Source organism: Suncus etruscus, chromosome 20 (assembly GCF_024139225.1).
Source record: "Suncus etruscus isolate mSunEtr1 chromosome 20, mSunEtr1.pri.cur, whole genome shotgun sequence".
Lineage (NCBI taxonomy): Eukaryota > Metazoa > Chordata > Mammalia > Eulipotyphla > Soricidae > Suncus > Suncus etruscus.
Window position 1 is genome coordinate 33,603,874 of NC_064867.1, and position 18,026 is coordinate 33,621,899.

Genomic DNA, 18,026 nt, shown 5'->3' on the forward strand with positions numbered 1-18,026 from the left:
TTTTTGGGTCACACCCAGCAGCACTCAGGGGTTACTCCTGGCTCTATGCACAGAAATCGCACCTGGCAGGCTCGGGGGACCATTCGGATGCTGGGACTCGAACTACCGTCCTTTTGTATTCAAGGCAGATGCCTTACCTCCATGCTATCTCTCCAGCCCTTGTTTGGTTAAGTTTTAATGAGCCTTCAGCTCCTGCATTGCATTTTTGCTTGCATTTATTATTGACCGTTTGTTAGCTGCAACATTGAGATTTTTGAAATCGGTTGCATGGTATTTTAGACAGACCTACAGTAATTTCCATGGACTTAAAGGCTGATAAATTAGTGCCAGAGTAATTTTGTTTATTCCTGAGCTCCTATATTCTTTTTGTTTTGTTTTGTTTTTGGGTCACACCCAGCCAGGGGTTACTTCTGGCTCTGTGCTCAGAAGTCGCTTCTGGCAGGCTCTGGGGACCATATGGGATGCTAGGGATTGAACTCGGGTCTGTCCTGGGTCATCTGTATGCAAGGCAAATGCCCTACTGCTGTGCTAGTGCTCCAGCCCCACTTGATAACTGTATTCTTGATAGCTGTATGAAAGACTTGCAGACAAAACAAAACTCAGCTGCTTAAGAAGTTATGCTTTATTCAGGAGGTTTTCTCTTTTTCTCTTTCATTTTTTTTGGGCCACTCTTGGCGATGTTCAGCAATTACTTCTGGTTGTGTACAACCAGGACCTTATGGGGATCAAATCTGGGTCGGCCTCATGCAAGACAAGAGCCCTACTGACTATAGTTTTTGCATTTTTGGCCCATACCCGGTGATGCTCAGGGCTTACTCCTGGCTATGCACTCAGAAATTGCTCCTGGCTTGGGGGACCATATGGGACGCCAGGGTATTGAACCGCTGTCCGTCTTAGTTTGGCGTGTGCAAGGCAAATGCCTCACCACTTGCGCCACCACTCAGGCCCCAACCTCACTGTCTTCTTACCTTCACGTCATTTGATGGTCTCATCCCTTTTTCCTTCTTTGCTTGATGTCTGCTGTTGCAAGTCAGCCTCTGAAGAGGTTGACTGATGGACGGATGGAGGATGAGGTCTTTCCCCTCCAACTCGGAGCACGAGTCTGCCACCCCGTCCAGCCGACGGTTCTGAGGTGAAACAGCGGGTAAACAGCTCGCAGACAGTCAGGCTTGTGGAAATATTAGCTTTATTCGGTGGACAAGACTGAAGTCTGAAATCTCAGCCTTAGTTCCAGCAAAAAGCCTTCCACAGACCCTTGTTTTTATCCCCCAGAATCAGGTACCACCCAATGGTGGGATCAGATACCACCCAATGGTGGAAGCAGAATCAGGTACCACCCTAGGGTGGGGGCAGAATGCCAGGTCACACCCTATGGTAGGGCACAATCACCGATCAGGGTAGGGTCAGTAACATAATAATATTTACATATACAACAGTCTGCATTCCTGATTTGCAGCTGAAACCCGGTTACTTGCTGCTTAGTAGCCTGTCATTGGACTTCTCTAGGACTGCAATGTGGTGATGTGCTCTCCACTCAGCTTTCCTTTCTCTCTGGCCATAAACATGGCCAAGTATGCATGGGTGAGACCCTCTGTTATCCGTCAAGGGAGCAAAGAGAGTGTTTGCTGTCTGGGTCTTCCTGTTGCCTTCACAATCTCCCATCCCAGCCACGTTGTCTGTTTAACCTGGAGACCTTTTCAGCGGGTGGGATTGAAAGCCACCCATTAAATAAACTACTTCAGGGGCTGGAGTAATAGTGCAGAGGGAAGGCACTTGCCTTGCACGTAGCTGACTCGGGTTTGATCCCTTGGCATCCCATAAACTCCCTCCAAACCCTTCTAGGGGTGATCCCAAGTGCAGACCCAGAAGGAAGCCCTGAGCACTGTTGTGTGTGTCCCAATTTCCCCCAACCCCCACAAATGAACTAGCTCTCCTAGAACTTTTTGTTCTAATAGGACCACAGCAGTAAGATTTTTTTTTTGTTTGTTTGTTTTTTGTTTTTTGGGCCACACCCGGCGTTGCTCAGGGGTTACTCCTGGCTGTCTGCTCAGAAATAGCTCCTGGCAGGCACGGGGGACCATATGGGACACCGGGATTCGAACCAACCACCTTTGGTCCTGGATCGGCTGCTTGCAAGGCAAACGCTGCTGTGCTATCTCTCCAGGCCCAGTAAGATTATTTTTATTATTATTATTATTATTATTTTTTTTTTTTTTTTTTTTTTTTGGTTTGTTAGGGCCACAGCAGGCGGTGCACAACAGTTATGCCTGACTCTGCACTCAGAAATCGCTTCTGGCAGGCTCAGAGGATCACATGGGATGCCGGGAATCAAACTACCACTGTGCTACCACTCTGGCCCCCAACAATAAGATTATTTTTATATGGGAACTTTACATGACAGAAGGACTGCCGAGGGAAAGGAAGAGAAGTATAAAGTGAGGGGTTGGAGAGATAGCAGAGTGGTAGGGCTTTTGCCTTGTATACAGCCCATCCAAGACACACAGTGGTTCGAATCCTGGCATCCCATATGGTCCCCTGTGTTTGCCAGGAGTAATTTCTGAGCACAGAGTCAGGAGTAACCCCTGAGTGCTGCCAGATGTGACCCCCCCCCCCAAATAAATAAAATAAAAAAGAAGTTTAAAGTGAGGAGCCTACTTCAGGTAACGTTTCTTTAAGGATGTTGGACTAGACTTTTGTTGGATCTGTGATGGACAGTAGCAACTGGTGGTTTAGGTTCAAGATGGAAGGGTTAATCGGTTTCCTTCAAAATCCCCATTTTACCTCTAGGGTCCTCTACAAATGGAGAGGGTGCTAACAATTTGAGTGGAAAACCTCCCGGTTCTTCTTGACTTAGACCAGGTCTCGGCAGCTGTGTTATTGCCTTGTCCGACCAGATCAAATATTTTGGGGGTTAGGAGCAGCATCTGTGGCATTCCTAGTCTGCACCTGCCATTTTTTGTGGATGCCCGCTGAGTGCAGGGCAACACACCCCTTTGTAAAAGCCCCTGTCTCTCACCCATCTCTTCTTGGGGGGTGTGGATGGGAGCTGTCTTGTCCCCCACCTGCATTAGCAACTCTCACTGTTGGCTAGAGAACTGCAGAGTCAAAGCAGAGCTTCTGGGGGGGGGGGGTGGCGAGCGGTGTCACAGGCAGTAAGTAGAATGTTTGCCTTGCGTGTACTAACCTAGGATGGACTGTGGTTTGATTTCCCCAGTGTCCCATATGGTCCCCCAAGCCAGGATCGATTTCTGAGCACATAGCCAGGAGGAATCCCTGAGCATCACCGGGTGTGGCCCAAAAAACCAAAAACAAAAAAGAGGAGCTTCTCCGCAGCAGAGTCAGGGGCTGAATAAACAAATCAGGGTCCAGGGCCAAAGCCAGCCTGGTCCCTGCTGCATGCAGGGACTGGAATCTTCTGGAAGCCGCTGGACTGTTTTATGTTTTACACTGTGCCAGGCTTCCACTCTCACCCAGCCAACGTCCCCTGATGTGGGTACAGGCACAGATGAAGTGGGATGTACTCTGTAGATGGGACACCAGAGTCTCATGTCCACTCCCCAACTCCCCCCTGGAAATCCCTCCTGGCCACAGTCCTGGCTGGAGGAAGTGTGACTCACTCACTGCCCTCTGTCTGCAGTGAGGAATGCTGCTGGGAAGTGCATCATTAGATTTCCTGGTGGTCCCCATACCCCCCCCCCAGTAGTACTGTCTGCACCCCCATTCTTATGCACCAACCCAGCCTAGAATGTTGTCTCAGACCTGTGGGACTGGAAGAGGCAGAGCGAATATGTCACTTCTGAGTACGGAGAGACAGCACAGTGGTAAGGCATTTGCCTTGCATGCCGCCCACCCAGGATGGACTTGGGTTGATTCCTGGCATCCCATATGGTCCCCCGAGCTTGCCAGGAGCGCTTTCTGAGCACAGAGCCAGGAGTAACTGCTGAGCATCGCCTGGTGTGATCTAAAAATCAACCAATAAACTGTTAAAAAAAAAAAAAAGAATATGTCACTTCTTTCTCTTAGGGGCTAGTTTTTGTGGTGACATCAGCAGTCTCTTGGCTGCAGTAATGGGTGTGTAACTCCTATCCCTCCCCACCCCATGTTTGGGCTGGATCCTCGCTGGTAGAAAGGGGATTTGGGGTGGAAAAATGTGGTGAGGGTGAACAAAACTGTACAGACCCTGAGGTTGTTGGCAGTTTTGATTCTTTCCTTTTCTTTTCTTTTGCTCTAAAATTACTCTGGTCACGCTGGGGCTGGAGGCACGACCATATGGAATGCTGGGGATCGAATCCAGGTCTGCCATATGCAAGGCAAATGCCTACCCACTGTGGCCCATCATGGTGGTTCTTTTCTTTTTTTTTTTTTTTTTTTGGTTTTTGGGCCACACCCAGCGGTGCTCAGGGGTTACTCCTGGCTGTCTGCTCAGAAATAGCTCCTGGCAGGCACGGGGGACCATATGGGACACCGGGATTCGAACCAACCACCTTAGGTCCTGAATCGGCTGCTTGCAAGGCAAACGCCGCTGTGCTATCTCTCCGGGCCCATGGTGGTTCTTTTATAGTAGCTCAGGTTCTTGTCCTTGGGCATTAAGGGTGGAAAGCAGAGGTCAGGAAATAGGGTGGCCCAATTCAGTGGGAATTTTATTTGAGGAAAGGAAGAGTGAAGGGGAGGGAATTTGAGGCAAGGAGTAAAATGCCCAAGTAAGAAGCCTGGAAAATGCAGAAACTTTTTTTTCTTTTTCGGTTCTATTTATTTCTTTTGCTGGGTGAGCCATTTGTATATCAGTTTAAAATGCACAAGATAGGAGAAGAGGAAAATATTTGAAAGTTTTGTCAGGATATTTGAAAGGATTGTTGTCTGAATATCCTGCTTGCATATCATGACCAATCTTAGGAATTTTCCTGGGGTGGGAGGAAGGATTTGTTCTAATCTCACCCTGCTTTTTTTTTTTTTTTCTCTTACCTTATGTATGTTACTAGATCACTTCATGCATGGGAGGTTCGTTTTTTTCTTCCTTCCTTCCTTCCTTCCTTCCTTCCTTCCTTCCTTCCTTCCTTCCTTCCTTCCTTCCTTCCTTCCTTCCTTCCTTCCTTCCCTCCCTCCCTCCCTCCCTCCCTCCCTCCCTCCCTCCTTCCTTCCCTCCCTCCTTCCTTCCTTCCTTCCTTCCTTCCTTCCTTCCCTCCTTCCTTCCTTCCTTCCTTCCTTCCTTCCTTCCTTCCTTCCTTCCTTCCTTCCCTCCTTCCCTCCCTCCTTCCTTCCTTCCTTCCCTCCTTCCTTCCTTCCTTCCTTCCTTCCTTCCTTCCTTCCTTCCTTCCTTCCTTCCTTCCTTCCTTCCCTCCTTCCCTCCCTCCTTCCTTCCTTCCTTCCCTCCTTCCTTCCTTCCCTCCTTCCTTCCTTCCTCCCTCCCTTCCTTCCTTCCTTCCCTCCTTCCCTCCCTCCTTCCTTCCTTCCTTCCTTCCCTCCTTCCTTCCTTCCCTCCTTCCTTCCTTCCTCCCTCCCTCCCTCCCTCCCTCCCTCCCTCCCTCCCTCCCTCCCTCCTTCCTTCCTTCCTTCCTTCCTTCCTTCCTTCCTTCCTTCCTTCCTTCCTTCCTTCCTTCCTTCCTTCCTTCCTTCCTTCCTTCCTCTCTCTCCTCCCTCCCACCCTCCCTCTCTCTCTTTCCTCCTTCTCTCTAGTAATATTTGTAACAAAACATTTCTGTTATCAAACATTGAATGGACTAGTTAAAGAACTTACATTTTGCAAGAAGTTTCTCCTTTCTTGGGAATGCTGATGCAAGTTTTCTTCCTCTATACAACAGCCCATTAATTATGATTTATCTTAAAATCTTCCAAGTCTGCACTTTAAAAGGCTATTTACAGGGATCAGAGAGATAGTACAGGGGGTTGAGCACTTTTCTTGCTTGTGGCCAACTCCGATTCAATCCCTGGTGCCCCATATGGTCTCCTGAGCCCACCAGGAGTGATACCTGAATACAGTTGAGTATGTCTCTTCCCCCCCAAACCCTCTATAGTTTAGATTCTTGTAAGTAAAGTAGATGTCCTAGCCAATTCTTTGATAGCAAATTGGTTGTTAGTACTTACAAAATTTAGTGAGGTTTCTCCTATTTGTTAAAAACTTATTTGCTGGGGCCGGGTAGGTGGCGCTGGAGGTAAGGTGTCTGCCTTGCAAGCGCTAGCCAAGGAAGGACTGCGGTTCGATCCCCGGCGTCCCATATGGTCCCCCCAAGCCAGGGGCGATTTCTGAGCACATGGCCAGGAGTAACCCCTGAGCGTCAAATGGGTGTGGCCCAAAAACAAAAACAAAAAAAAAAACAAAAAAAAAACAAAAAAACTTATTTGCTGTATTTTTTCCCTCTCCTTTTCTGTTACAATAATGGTACTTATTGTATTTGGAATATAATGTTTATATAGGTGGCCTAAATTTCACTTCACGTTTTCCAAATTGTCTTGTAATTAAAACTTTACCCCTAGGGGGTGCTATTGTATTGAAAGTTTAAATCGTAGCTATAAGCGCTATTTAAATTCTTATATGGGGGGGGTCCCATTTGGCTGTATTTAGGGCTTACTCTTGGTTCTCCACTTAGAGATCACTGCTGGAAGGTTTCTGGGACCATATGAGCTGCTGGGAATTAAACCTGTATCAGCCACCCTGGCCTAACCATTCAAATTTTTTATAAAATACTCATTCGCACATATACATGTGTTGTATTCATTATCTTTAGAGTCACTGATATTCAAGAATATTTTGGGGCTGGGGACGTAGTGTATCAGGTAGGATGCTTGAATTATATGTGGCTGGGGGATATGCGACCCACAGATGTCCCACCTAATATACCAGGAACAATTTCTGAGCATAGAACTAGGAGTAATCCCTGAGCCTACTGGGTTTGGACCCCACCCTGCAAAAAAAAAAGAAGGTGAGAATATTTTAAATATTATAATGTAGTAATATGTTATGAACAATAAAGATTGAGACATATAGCTTAATTCTGTTTATTTACTTTTGTGAAAATTTAACAAACACTGGGGTCGGAGAGGTGGTGCAAACGGTAAGGCCTTGCCAGTGCTAGCCTAGGACTGACTATGGTTCGATTCCCCAGCTTCCCATATGGTCCCCCAAGCCAGGAGTGATTTCTGAGCGCATAGCCAGGAGTAACCCTTGAGTGTCACCAGATGCGGCCCAAAAAACAACAACAACAAAAAAAATAACAAACATTGTTTTGGGGGGTTCATTTCAATGTGAACAATTCTAATTAGAAAAATAAGTACTTGTTTGTGATACCTTTAGGAATTCTGTTTGTTTGTTTGTTTGTTTTGGGGCCCTATCCAGTAGTGGTCAGAGGTTACTCCTGGTTGTGTACATAGTAATTACTCCTGGAGGAATTGGGGGACCAAATGGGGTGTTAGTTGGCCATGTACAAGGCAAGTGCCTTCCCCAGTATACTGTGTCTTTAGCCCCACAATTAGGAGTCATTGAAAGAAAGTGCATTAACATTGGGACAAATTAGATACTGAGGTTTACATCATTGATATTTGAAGCATTTTAAATTTGTCTTGGGGGCCATACCCAGGGATTCTTGGTGAGTCTATTCTCAGTTCAGTGCTCAGAGGTCATTCTGGACAGTGTTAGGGGGTTGAACCCAAAGTGTATGCTCTAGCCCTTTACATGCCACTCTTGGCTTCTTTATTAATTAAAGTGCTATCTTGTTAAAAATCTACTGTGTGCATAGCAAACTTTGTAATTTGGTGGATACTCAAATAATCTTGCTTGTTTTATTTATTTATTTATTTTATTTTTTTTTTTTTGGGAGGGGTCACACCCAGCAGTGCTCAGGGGTTCCTCCTGGCTCCACGCTCAGAAATCGCTCCTGGCATGCTCAGGGGTCCATATGGGATGCCGGGATTTGAACCAATGACCTTCTACATGAAAGGCAAATGCCTTACCTCCATGCTATCTCTCCGGCCCCACTTATTTTTTTTTAAATTTATTTTAATCTCGCTTATTTTAGAATTCACAGCAAATTAAGTTTAAATTACAGTGGAATTATGAGATTAAGTTTTGTTATTGGGGTTCTTGGAGAAAGTAGTTTTAATTTAATTTATAATTTATTAAAATTGTTTTATTTAATTTTATTATTTTTTTTGGGTTGGTCTTTGTCCAGGAAGCTACTTTTTTTAGTTATTGGTTTTGGGGGGATACCTGGCAATACTAAGGGTTTACTTTTCACTCTGCACTCAAAAATAACTCCTGGTGGGGCTCAGGGGGAATCATATGGGATATTGGGGATTAAACCTAGGTCATCCACCTGTAAAGCAAGCACCCTACCCATTGTACTATTTTTCTGACCCCCAAAAGCAGAGTGCTTAATTAGGTCTTTAAGGAAGTCCAGGACTAAGTATTATATTTTGGGGGGAGGGGGTGCAATTTTGGGCCACATTTAGAGGTACCTGGGCATCTGTTTCTAGCTCTGGGCATATAGGGTTGACCTCTGGTGGTGTCCAGTGGATCATATGATGTGTTGGGGATCAAACCATAGCCATGACCAAAAGTGGCTGTATGTAAGACAAATGTGTCTTTGTCCCCAGAGCTTGGTATTCTAAACAACATTAAAAAAATGTGAAGGCAAAAAAAAAAAAAAAAAGGGGGCCGGGTAGGTGGCGCTGGAGGTAAGGTGTCTGCCTTGCAAGCGCTAGCCAAGGAAGGACCGCGGTTCGATCCCCCGTCGTCCCATATGGTCCCCCCAAGCCAGGGGCGATTTCTGAGCGCTTAGCCAGGAGTAACCCCTGAGCGTCAAACGGGTGTGGCCCAAAAACCAAAAAAAAAAAAATGTGAAGGGCCAAAGAGATAGTGCAGTGGTAGGGCATTTGCCTTGCACACAGCTGATCCAGGAAAGACAATGGTTCGAATCCTAGCATCCCATATGGTCCCCCGTGCCTGCCAGGAGCTATTTCTGAGCGAAGAGCCAGGAGTAACCCCTGAGTGCTGCCAGGTGTGACCCCAAAACAACAACAACAATAACAACAATAGAAAAGTGAACCTGAGAGATAGTTCACTTGGTCATGACACTTGCCATGTATATGGCTGACCCTAGGATTGTCTGTCACCATATATGGTCCCTTGAGCACCACCAGACAGCCACCAAAAATGGGAAATTTGGTTTCGTTTCTTATTGTTTGGCTCCAGGTCAAGACAAACAGCTTAACCTCTAAACTTTTTATCTGAACCCTGAGATCGATTTCCTATTTCTTTCATTTGTTTGTTTGTTTTGGGATCACACCCAGCGGTACTCAAGGGTTACTCCTAGCTTTGTGCTCAGAAATCGCTCCTGGTAGGCTCGGAGACCATGTGGGATGCTGGGAATCGAACCACCATTGATCCTGGGTTGGCCTCATGTAAGGCAAACACTGCTGTGCTATTGCTCTGGCCCTGTTTTCCTATTTCTTCCCTACTATGCAGTCAAATTGTTTTCTCTTCATTTCATTTCCCTGCCTAGTTTTCATAGTCCAAATAATTAGGTCTAACAGTAGAAGTGGCTTCAGCCTATGGACATTATCTTCATGACTGACCTGGCCTCTACCCACCAACAGTGAGGAAAAGGCCTTCAGCCATGAGAATCTTCTGTAACCAAGCCTCAGGGTATGGTCACACTTCCTCCAGGCTGGAGAAAGATTTCCATGGGCATGTGATTTACATGCCAGAGACCCAGGGTCCACTCGCTGTACCACATGGTCCTGGGAGCACCACTGCATGTGGCCAGAAACTAGCAGAGCCAAGGCTTACTTGCTTTCTTTGGTAAAATCTGCTTTCATTAGAATTCACAGAACAGGTAAGTTTGAAACATTAGCTTATGGTAAGGAGAGAAAACATGTCTCCTCCACTTAGAGCATTCCTGTGTATCAGGCTGACTTAACATCTGGGAGGTGGGATCCAGTGGAGAAGAGATCAGGTCTCCCAGTAATCCACTTCCAAGCATCTTTGAAGACTCCGAGGGAATGAGGCCTTCTCTGTGGTTCTTAATACAGTGGATATGTGTGCTGAAAGTCTCTGAAAAGTCTCTGTGTGTGCTGAATGTCTCTGAAAACTTGGGTTGTCCGGCAATTGCATTTACAGTGTTTCTTCTTTTCCTTCTTACTGTTATTTTAGTTTGGTGGGGGTCACACTCACTGATGCTCAGGGGTCTTATTCCTGGTTCTATACTCAGGAATCACACCTGGCAGGCTCAGGGGAACTTTTAAGTGATGCCAGGGATCAAACCCAGGTCAGGTGCATGGAACATCCTCTGTCTCTGGTCCCTCAGACTCCATTTTTCAATGGATTTCCATTATTACAAACTGTATAATAAAGCATTTCCTTCTGTCTCCGCCCTATCCTTCCCCTCTTCTTCCTTTCCCTTCCTTTCCCGCTTATTCTGGGATTGCCCCTGGCAGGCTCAGGGAACCATATGTGGTATAAGGGATCAAACCCACTCAGGTCCCCACAAACAAGGCAAGTGCCCTACTCGCTGTACTATATCTTTGGAGAAATTATAATGGTTACATGATATTCTGTCATTGGTTTGTTTTTCAGGCCATATCGAGCAGTGCTCGGGGACTGTACCCAGTTCTGTACTTAAAGCAGTGCTTAAAGGATGGTACTAGGTTTTTTTGGTTTTGTTGTTGTTGTTGTTCTGTTTTGTTTTATTTTTGTTTTGGAACCACACCTGTTGATGCTCAGGGGTTACTCCCAGCTACACACTCAGAAATCACTCCTGGCTTGGGGGACCAGATGGGATGCCGGGTGATCGAATGGCAGTCCGTCCTAGGCTAGTGCTTGCAAGGCAGATGCCTTACCTCTAGAGCCACCGCTCCAGCCCCTGGTACTAGGTTTTGAACCCAGCTCTCCTGAATGCAAAACATGTATTCCAGCCTATCGAGTTACCTTCCTGATCCAGCTTTTATTAATCATTTTATACATGATCACTTTTTGAAATGTAGGGAATTGAACCCAAGTCTTATTTTGCCACTGGATCACCTCCCTACTTCTGAAATTCCAATTTCCATGTATTTTTTGTCTTTTGAACTTTTAGATGTTCAGAGAACTTGGACTTTTGAAACTCAAAGGGCTTTTATAAACAGAGGTACAAAAAGCATCTTCTTTTAACTCTGCCCAAAGCTTGCTATTTATTGTCTGAAGATTGTTCTAGATTACAACAGGGAATGAGCTCTGAGCATCTTTTCACAAGGGGCCCCATAGCAGTCTGCAAGAAGTGAGGTGCCTTCTTCTCTTTGGCAGTGGACACCAATCCCCTTGGATTTGCCTCACCAACTAGATAAGATTGGAAACGCCTATTCTCTTTGTTAACTTGGCAGATGCAAAAATCACTTAATTTTATAGTTGTTATTTCTCTGGGTCATTTTTTTTTCCTCTTGTTCTGTGCTCATTAAAATTTTTTTATTCCCCATGGGCCAGAGAGAGCTCAGTGGGCTGAGTGCCTGCTTTGCACGTAGGAGGTCTGGCTTGATTCCTGGCACGACACCATCTCTGTTTTTCAAGGTTCCTTACGTAGTAGCAGAATTCCTCCTCCATCCCACATAACGGATGTTACAAGGACCTTCTCCTACCTCAGGTTTGCCTCCTTGCTTGGTTTTGGTGTATAAGATGCCGTGAAACTTGGGCATTTTCTCAAGTGTTTTTGTGTTTTCTCTTCTGAAATATCTCTAGAAAATGTTTCAGGGATAAAAATATTTTTCTACTCAAAATTGGGTACTTGGAACATATTCTTACCATTTTTTTGTTTTGTTTTGTTTTCTTTTGTTTTGTTTTGGGGCCATAGCCAGCAGCACTCAGGGGTGACTCCTGGCTCTGCTCTCAGAAATCACTCCTAGCAGGCTAGGGGGACCATATGGGATGTCAGGATTTGAACTACTGTCCGTCCTGGATTGGCTTTTTGCAAGGCAAACACCCTACAGGACTGCTGTCAAACACTGACATGTGTGACTTATATAGCCTGTCCAAGTGATGCTGGGGACTTCCTGGGCCCCAGATCACTGCTTATGGTAGATCCTAACATAAAAAGTTCTTTTTTTGTTACTTGTTTTTGTTTTTGAGCCACACCATTGATGCTCAGGGCTTAATCCTGGCTCTGCACTCAGGGATCACTCCTGGAAGTGCTCAGGGGACCATATGGATGCCAGGGATTAAACCTGAGTTGGTGGCGTGCAAGGCAAATGTCCTGCCCACTGTACTATCTCCCTAGCTTCCTTGAAGTTTTTGTAATACAATATTTACAAATTGATCACTACTTATTTTGTGTCCAGTTCTACTCAATATGTTTTAAGTGTCTGTTTTATGTTTTTTTTTTTTTTCCTGGATCATAGCAGGCTGTGTTCAGTAGACCAGACCCTGTTGTATTAGGGATTAAACCAGGCCTCCCACATGCGAAGTGTGCAGTCTGCCCATAAAACTCTGGTTTTTTCATTCTTAAGAAGAAGGAGGGCCCGGAGAGATAGCTCAGCGGTGTTTGCCTTGCAAGCAGCCGATCCAGGACCAAAGGTGGTTGGTTCGAATCCCGGTGTCCCATATGGTCCCCCGTGCCTGCCAGGAGCTATTTCTGAGCAGACAACCAGGAGTAACCCCTGAGCAATGCCGGGTGTGGCCCAAAAACAAACAAACAAACAAACAAACAAAAAAAAAAAAGAAGAAGGAAAAAAAAAGTTTCCAACCTGGTCCCAATCAGATGGAAGGCTATAAAAATTGTATCTTTTTTTTTTTTTTTTTTTTTGGTTTTTGGGCCACACCTGGCAGTGCTCAGGGGTTACTCCTGGCTGTCTGCTCAGAAATAGCTCCTGGCAGGCACGGGGGACCATATGGGACACTGGGATTTGAACCAACCACCTTTGGTCCTGGATCGGCTGCTTACAAGGCCGCTGTGCTATCTCTCCGGGCCCCAAAAATTGTATCTTCTTTGGGCCAAAGCCCCAAGTGTGCTATCTCTGAATATAGAGCCAGATGTGGCCCCAAAATAAATGTTTGTCTTCACCATGAAAAATATTCAGTATTTTGGTGGGTGCTTGGATTCTGGCGAGTTGTTACATGTGATATCTGTAACTGAGGCCTGTTTAAGGGTGCTCTTGGCAGCGCATGCCTCAGGCTGGGGCCTGAGATTAAATTCAGGACCTCACACTGGTTCACTCGACCTCTCTCCCCATTCCTAGAGGGATGTAAAACCACTTCTACGGGGCCGGGCGGTGGCGCTAAAGGTAAGGTGCCTGCCTTGCCTGCGCTAACCTTGGACGGACTGCGGTTCGATCCCCCGGTGTCCCATATGGTCCCCCAAGCCAGGAGCAACTTCTGAGCACATAGCCAGGAGTAACCCCTGAGCGTTACTGGGTGTGGCCCAAAAACCAAAAAAAAAAAAAAAAAAACCACTTCTACATCTTTCAAAACAAGCCTGTAGGATTTTCATGAGGACTAGATGAAGCCCTGGATGGACTTGTGACGAAAACAAAGACATTTCCCAGGATTCAGATTTGAGATTTGTGGTTATGGTGATCTTTGTGAGACCTGGAATATCTCTCTCTGCTTAGGGTATTATAGGTTGCACACTTGGTTATGTTGTTTCAGGGCTTGCACTCGTATGTGGGATGTGCCAGGGATCCAACCTGAGGCTTCCTGACTGCAAGGCAGGGCCATTAGCTACCCTTCCACCCCTAGACCCCTCAATTTGGATTTTTGTTTTTGTTTTTGTTTATTTGTTTGTTTGTTTTTGAGTTACACCCAGCAGCACTCCTGGCTCTGCACTCAGAAATCGCTCCTGGCAGGCATGGAACCATATGGGATGCCGGGATTCGAACCACTGTCTGTCCTGGATTGACTATGTGCAAGACAAAAGCCCTACCGCTGTGCTATCTCTCTGGCCCCAATCAATTTGGATCATTTATCTGAAAAAATTCATTGATCCTGGCCTGCAGTGACATCAGATTCTAGATGATATTCCTCGTAGGGGGAGAACTCTTGGGTTCTGAGGTTTGGACAGAATCTAGTACCATGAGGAGAGATGGAGAATGTTTTCACCATGCGTGTGTGTGTGTGTGTGTGTGTGTGTGTGTGTGTGTGTGTGTGTGTGTGTGTTTGGGGGCCACATCCAGCTGTGCTCAGGACTTAGTCCTTGCTCTGTACTCAGCAATCACTCCTGACTCAGTAGACCATATGGGATACTGGGGATGGGTCCTGAGGTGCTTTCTTTGCACTGATTTTCCTTACCCCTTAACTCTGGAGGTACTGCCAGATGCCAGCTGTTTGGGCCCAGGGGAGGAAGACCTAGTCTTTGCTCCTCGGGCTGCTTGCATGTACAGGGCAGGAGGGAGCACCTGGGAGGGAGAGCTCAGAATGGGAAAGAGGAGGATAAGGGTGTGTGCTGGATCTAGTAGAGTTAGAGGGATAGTACAGTGGTTAAGTCTCTCACTTTGCGTGTGGCCAACCTGCATTTGGTCCCCAGCACTCCATATGGTTCCCTGAGAGTACCACCAGGAGTGATTCCTGATGAAGAGCCTGGAATCATTGCTGTGTATCTCTAGGTGTGACCCCAAACCACAAAGAGGGTTTGCTGTGGACAGGCCCAAAGAGCCACGGATCTGTCTGCTCTGAGGAGCTCTTCTTCCAGTCCAGGGCTTTGGAACACTCAGGTGATGAGGTATGGGGTGTGTGTTTGCGACTGGCAGCAAAGCCTCACCCACAGCCGCTCAGACCCACTGCTGCCCATACTTCCTGGTGTCTCTCTCCTTTTGTGCCTGTCCCAATGAGGCCAATCAGCCATACCCGAACCATGGGGAGCCCTGGTAGAGGGTCAGGAAGTTGGTGATGACATTGGCCATTGACTGCAGTCACACTACATCATCAGGACCCACTTGTGAATTCTTTTTTTTTTTTTTTTTTTGGCCACACCTGGTGACGCTCAGGAGTTACTCCTGGCTATGCACTCAGAAATCACCCCTGGCTTGGGGGACCATATGGGATGCTAGGGGATCGCACCATGGGCCATCCTAGGTAAACATCCTATTACTTGCGCCACTGCTCCAGCCCCCCGCTTGTGGATTCTATGGTATCTCCAAGGGGAAGTTCTGCTCTCATCTTTGGATTGTTAGGGTGAGGGAGGAGGGAGAGGCAGGCCAAGTGGTGATCAGGGGCTACTCCAGGTTCATTTCTTAGGGGTTCCTCCTTGCTGTGCTTAGGGGAGCAAGTGGTGCTAGGAATCAAATCCGGGTCTTGCGTGCAAAGTTGAACTACCTGTTGAACTCTCTCTCTCTCTCTCTCTCTCTCTCTCTCTCTCTCTCTCTCTCTCTCTCTCTCTCTCTCTCTCTCTCTCTCTCTCTCTGTCCTTCTACTCAGATCTTTATAATGGTGGTTAACTCATTGACATTAAAAACTGGCTAACTTGCGTCTGAAGAGATAATACAGTGGATAAGGCTCTTGCTGCTTGCTGTGTTCCTGACTGCCGAGCAGAGAGCCAGCAGAAAGCCCTGAGCACCACTGGGTATGACCAACCCCACCACCCCAAAATAAATATACACTCAAAAAAAAAAAGTCTGTTTCATGAAGTATCTGTCTCAAGGCAGACCATTTCTAGCCTTCCCCGATGAGCCTGGGCTGAATATTGGATTCACTTGAGACTTTTTTTATTGGGGAGTGGTGGGTCATATTCTGCGGCACTCAGGGTTACCCCTGGCAGGCACAGGGGACCATATAGGATGGCGGGATTTGAACCACCAATCCATACTGGATTGGCTGCATGCAAGGCAAACGCCCTACTGCTGTGCTATCTCTCCAGCCCCTCACTTGGCACTTTTTGAAAAATAAACTGGTGAGAAGTGACTCCCCCAGATTAAGTCTGGGCCATGCTGACTCTGAACTGTACCCCAACTTGTTCTACAAATGGGAGGTCCCATACCTTAGAATGTTTTCTGCACGCTTGTGTGTCGAAGAATGTGAGCAGCGACTTTCCTCACAGTAGGGGCTGGATTGGAGTCAGACAGTTGGGGGGGGGCGGGTTTAAGGGTGACTGTTATGTGTGTGGTTGCTGTAGGGACCCCTGTGTACTCTGGTTAAAATTGTCCATGGACCATATGGGATGCTGGGGGATCGAACCGAGGTCCTTCCTTGGCTGGTGCTTGCAAGGCAGACACCTTACCTCTAGCGTCACCTCGCTAAGCCCCAACCCATCATTTTTAGGGCTGCTCCAGTCGATCTCTGAGCATTGGCAAATACCCTTGGTATTCATTGGTAAGGGAGGCAGGTGGAATATAGGCCCCCCTCTTCCCAGTACCTGGATCTGGGGGTCCGGTAGCTCCTCTGTTTCTCTGTGACAGATGGTGCTATCTTTGTCATGAGATTGTCAGCCCATAGGCCTTGTCGTACATTAGCAGCTCCTGCAAGTTTTCAACCACTTTTCCAACTCTGCATCCTCATTATTTGTTTGTTTGTTTATTTGTTTGTTTTATGGTTTTTGGGTCACACCCGGCAGTGCTCAGAAATCGCTCCTGGCAGACTCAGGTGACCATATGGGATGGCGAGATTCGAACTAAATTCTGCATGAAAGGCAAATGCCTTACCTCCATGCTATCTCTCTGGCCCTATTTATTTATTTTTATCTTGATTTTTTTTTTTTAGTTTTTGATTTTTGGGCCACACCAGGTGATGCTCAGGGGTTACTCCTGGCTATGCACTCAGAAATCGCTCCTGGCTCGGGGGGCCATATGGGATGCCTGGGGATCGAACCATGGTTCGTCCAAGGTCAACTGCATGCAAGACAAATGTCCTACTTCAGCACCACCGCTCCAACCCCTATCTTGATTTTTAACAAAAGTTCTTTGCTTTATTTTGGGCAAGGGTGTGTGCATATCTCTCTGTTCTCAAGGCTTTCTCCTGGCTCTGCACTCAGGATCACTTCTGGTGGTGCTCGGGGAACCATATAGGATGCCAGGGATTGAACCTGGGTTGGCTGCATATAATGCAAACACCTTCCCCACCTTCTTATTGTTTCAGCTCCTCCTCATTACTTATTCTTGTCTTACTTTTTTTTTTTTTTTTTTTGGTTTTTGGGCCATACCCGGCGGTGCTCAGGGGTTACTCCTGGCTGTCTGCTCAGAAATAGCTCCTGGCAGGCACAGGGGACCATATGGGACACCGGGATTCGAACCAACCACCTTAGGTCCTGGATCGGCTGCTTGCAAGGCAAACACTGCTGTGCTATCTCTCCGGGCCCGTCTTACTTTTTCTTTTTGTTTTTTTGTTTTTTGTTTTTTGTTTATTGGGTTACACCTAGCAGTGCTCAGGGGTTCCTCCTGGCTCCACCTTCAGAAATCGCTCTTGGCAGGATCAGGGGACCATATGGGATGCCGGGATTCGAACCAATGACCTTCTGCATGAAAGGCAAATGCCTTACCTCCATGCTGCCTCTTCGGCCCCTTGTCTTCTTTTCTTAGAATCCCAACATCCAGGTCCTCCCGGTATCTAAGAGCTGACGCCATCTTTAGAATTTTCTGCCTCTTTGGAGAGCGTCCTAGGATGCTAGGAGCGGGACTGTGGTGTACTGTGTGCCGGCACCCCAAGCTGGCACCAGTGGGGCAGTGGGGTATAGCATTGTGCTCTGTGGGGGGGGGGCAGGACTCTGGGGCTCAGTGAGTCACCTAGCGAACAGCTTTTGGCTGCCTACTGGTAGGGATCCCCACGGGAACACCCAGCACCTAGGCCCCTTAATCTCCAATGGTGTGGCTGAGTACATGCAGAGAAGTACCTGTACAGAAGGGCAGTGGGCATTTGTGCCAGGTAGGGCCCTCGTCCCACCGTAGGCATTTCCAGGCACTCTCTGTCATTTCCAGGAATGTGTCAGACTTCTGCTAGAACTCTTCCTCCCATTTGTGGGTTCTCTCCATGCCCCACTAGTAAAAGAACTGTATTTCAGGAAACAGGAAGGGAGAGTAAGGTAGCGAAGCTCTCAGATGATTGGAGATGTCTCCTAAAGCAAGATTCCTGAAGTTGTTTCTGTTCC

The 18,026-nt window shown here is 46.9% G+C and overlaps 1 protein-coding gene across 2 annotated transcripts in view; it reads left to right on the top strand.

Annotated features, from left to right (window-relative positions):
* Positions 1-18,026, top strand: part of VGLL4 (vestigial like family member 4) — a 137,127-nt gene that overhangs the window by 55,257 nt on the left and 63,844 nt on the right. The gene's annotated exons all lie outside the window — the stretch shown is intronic.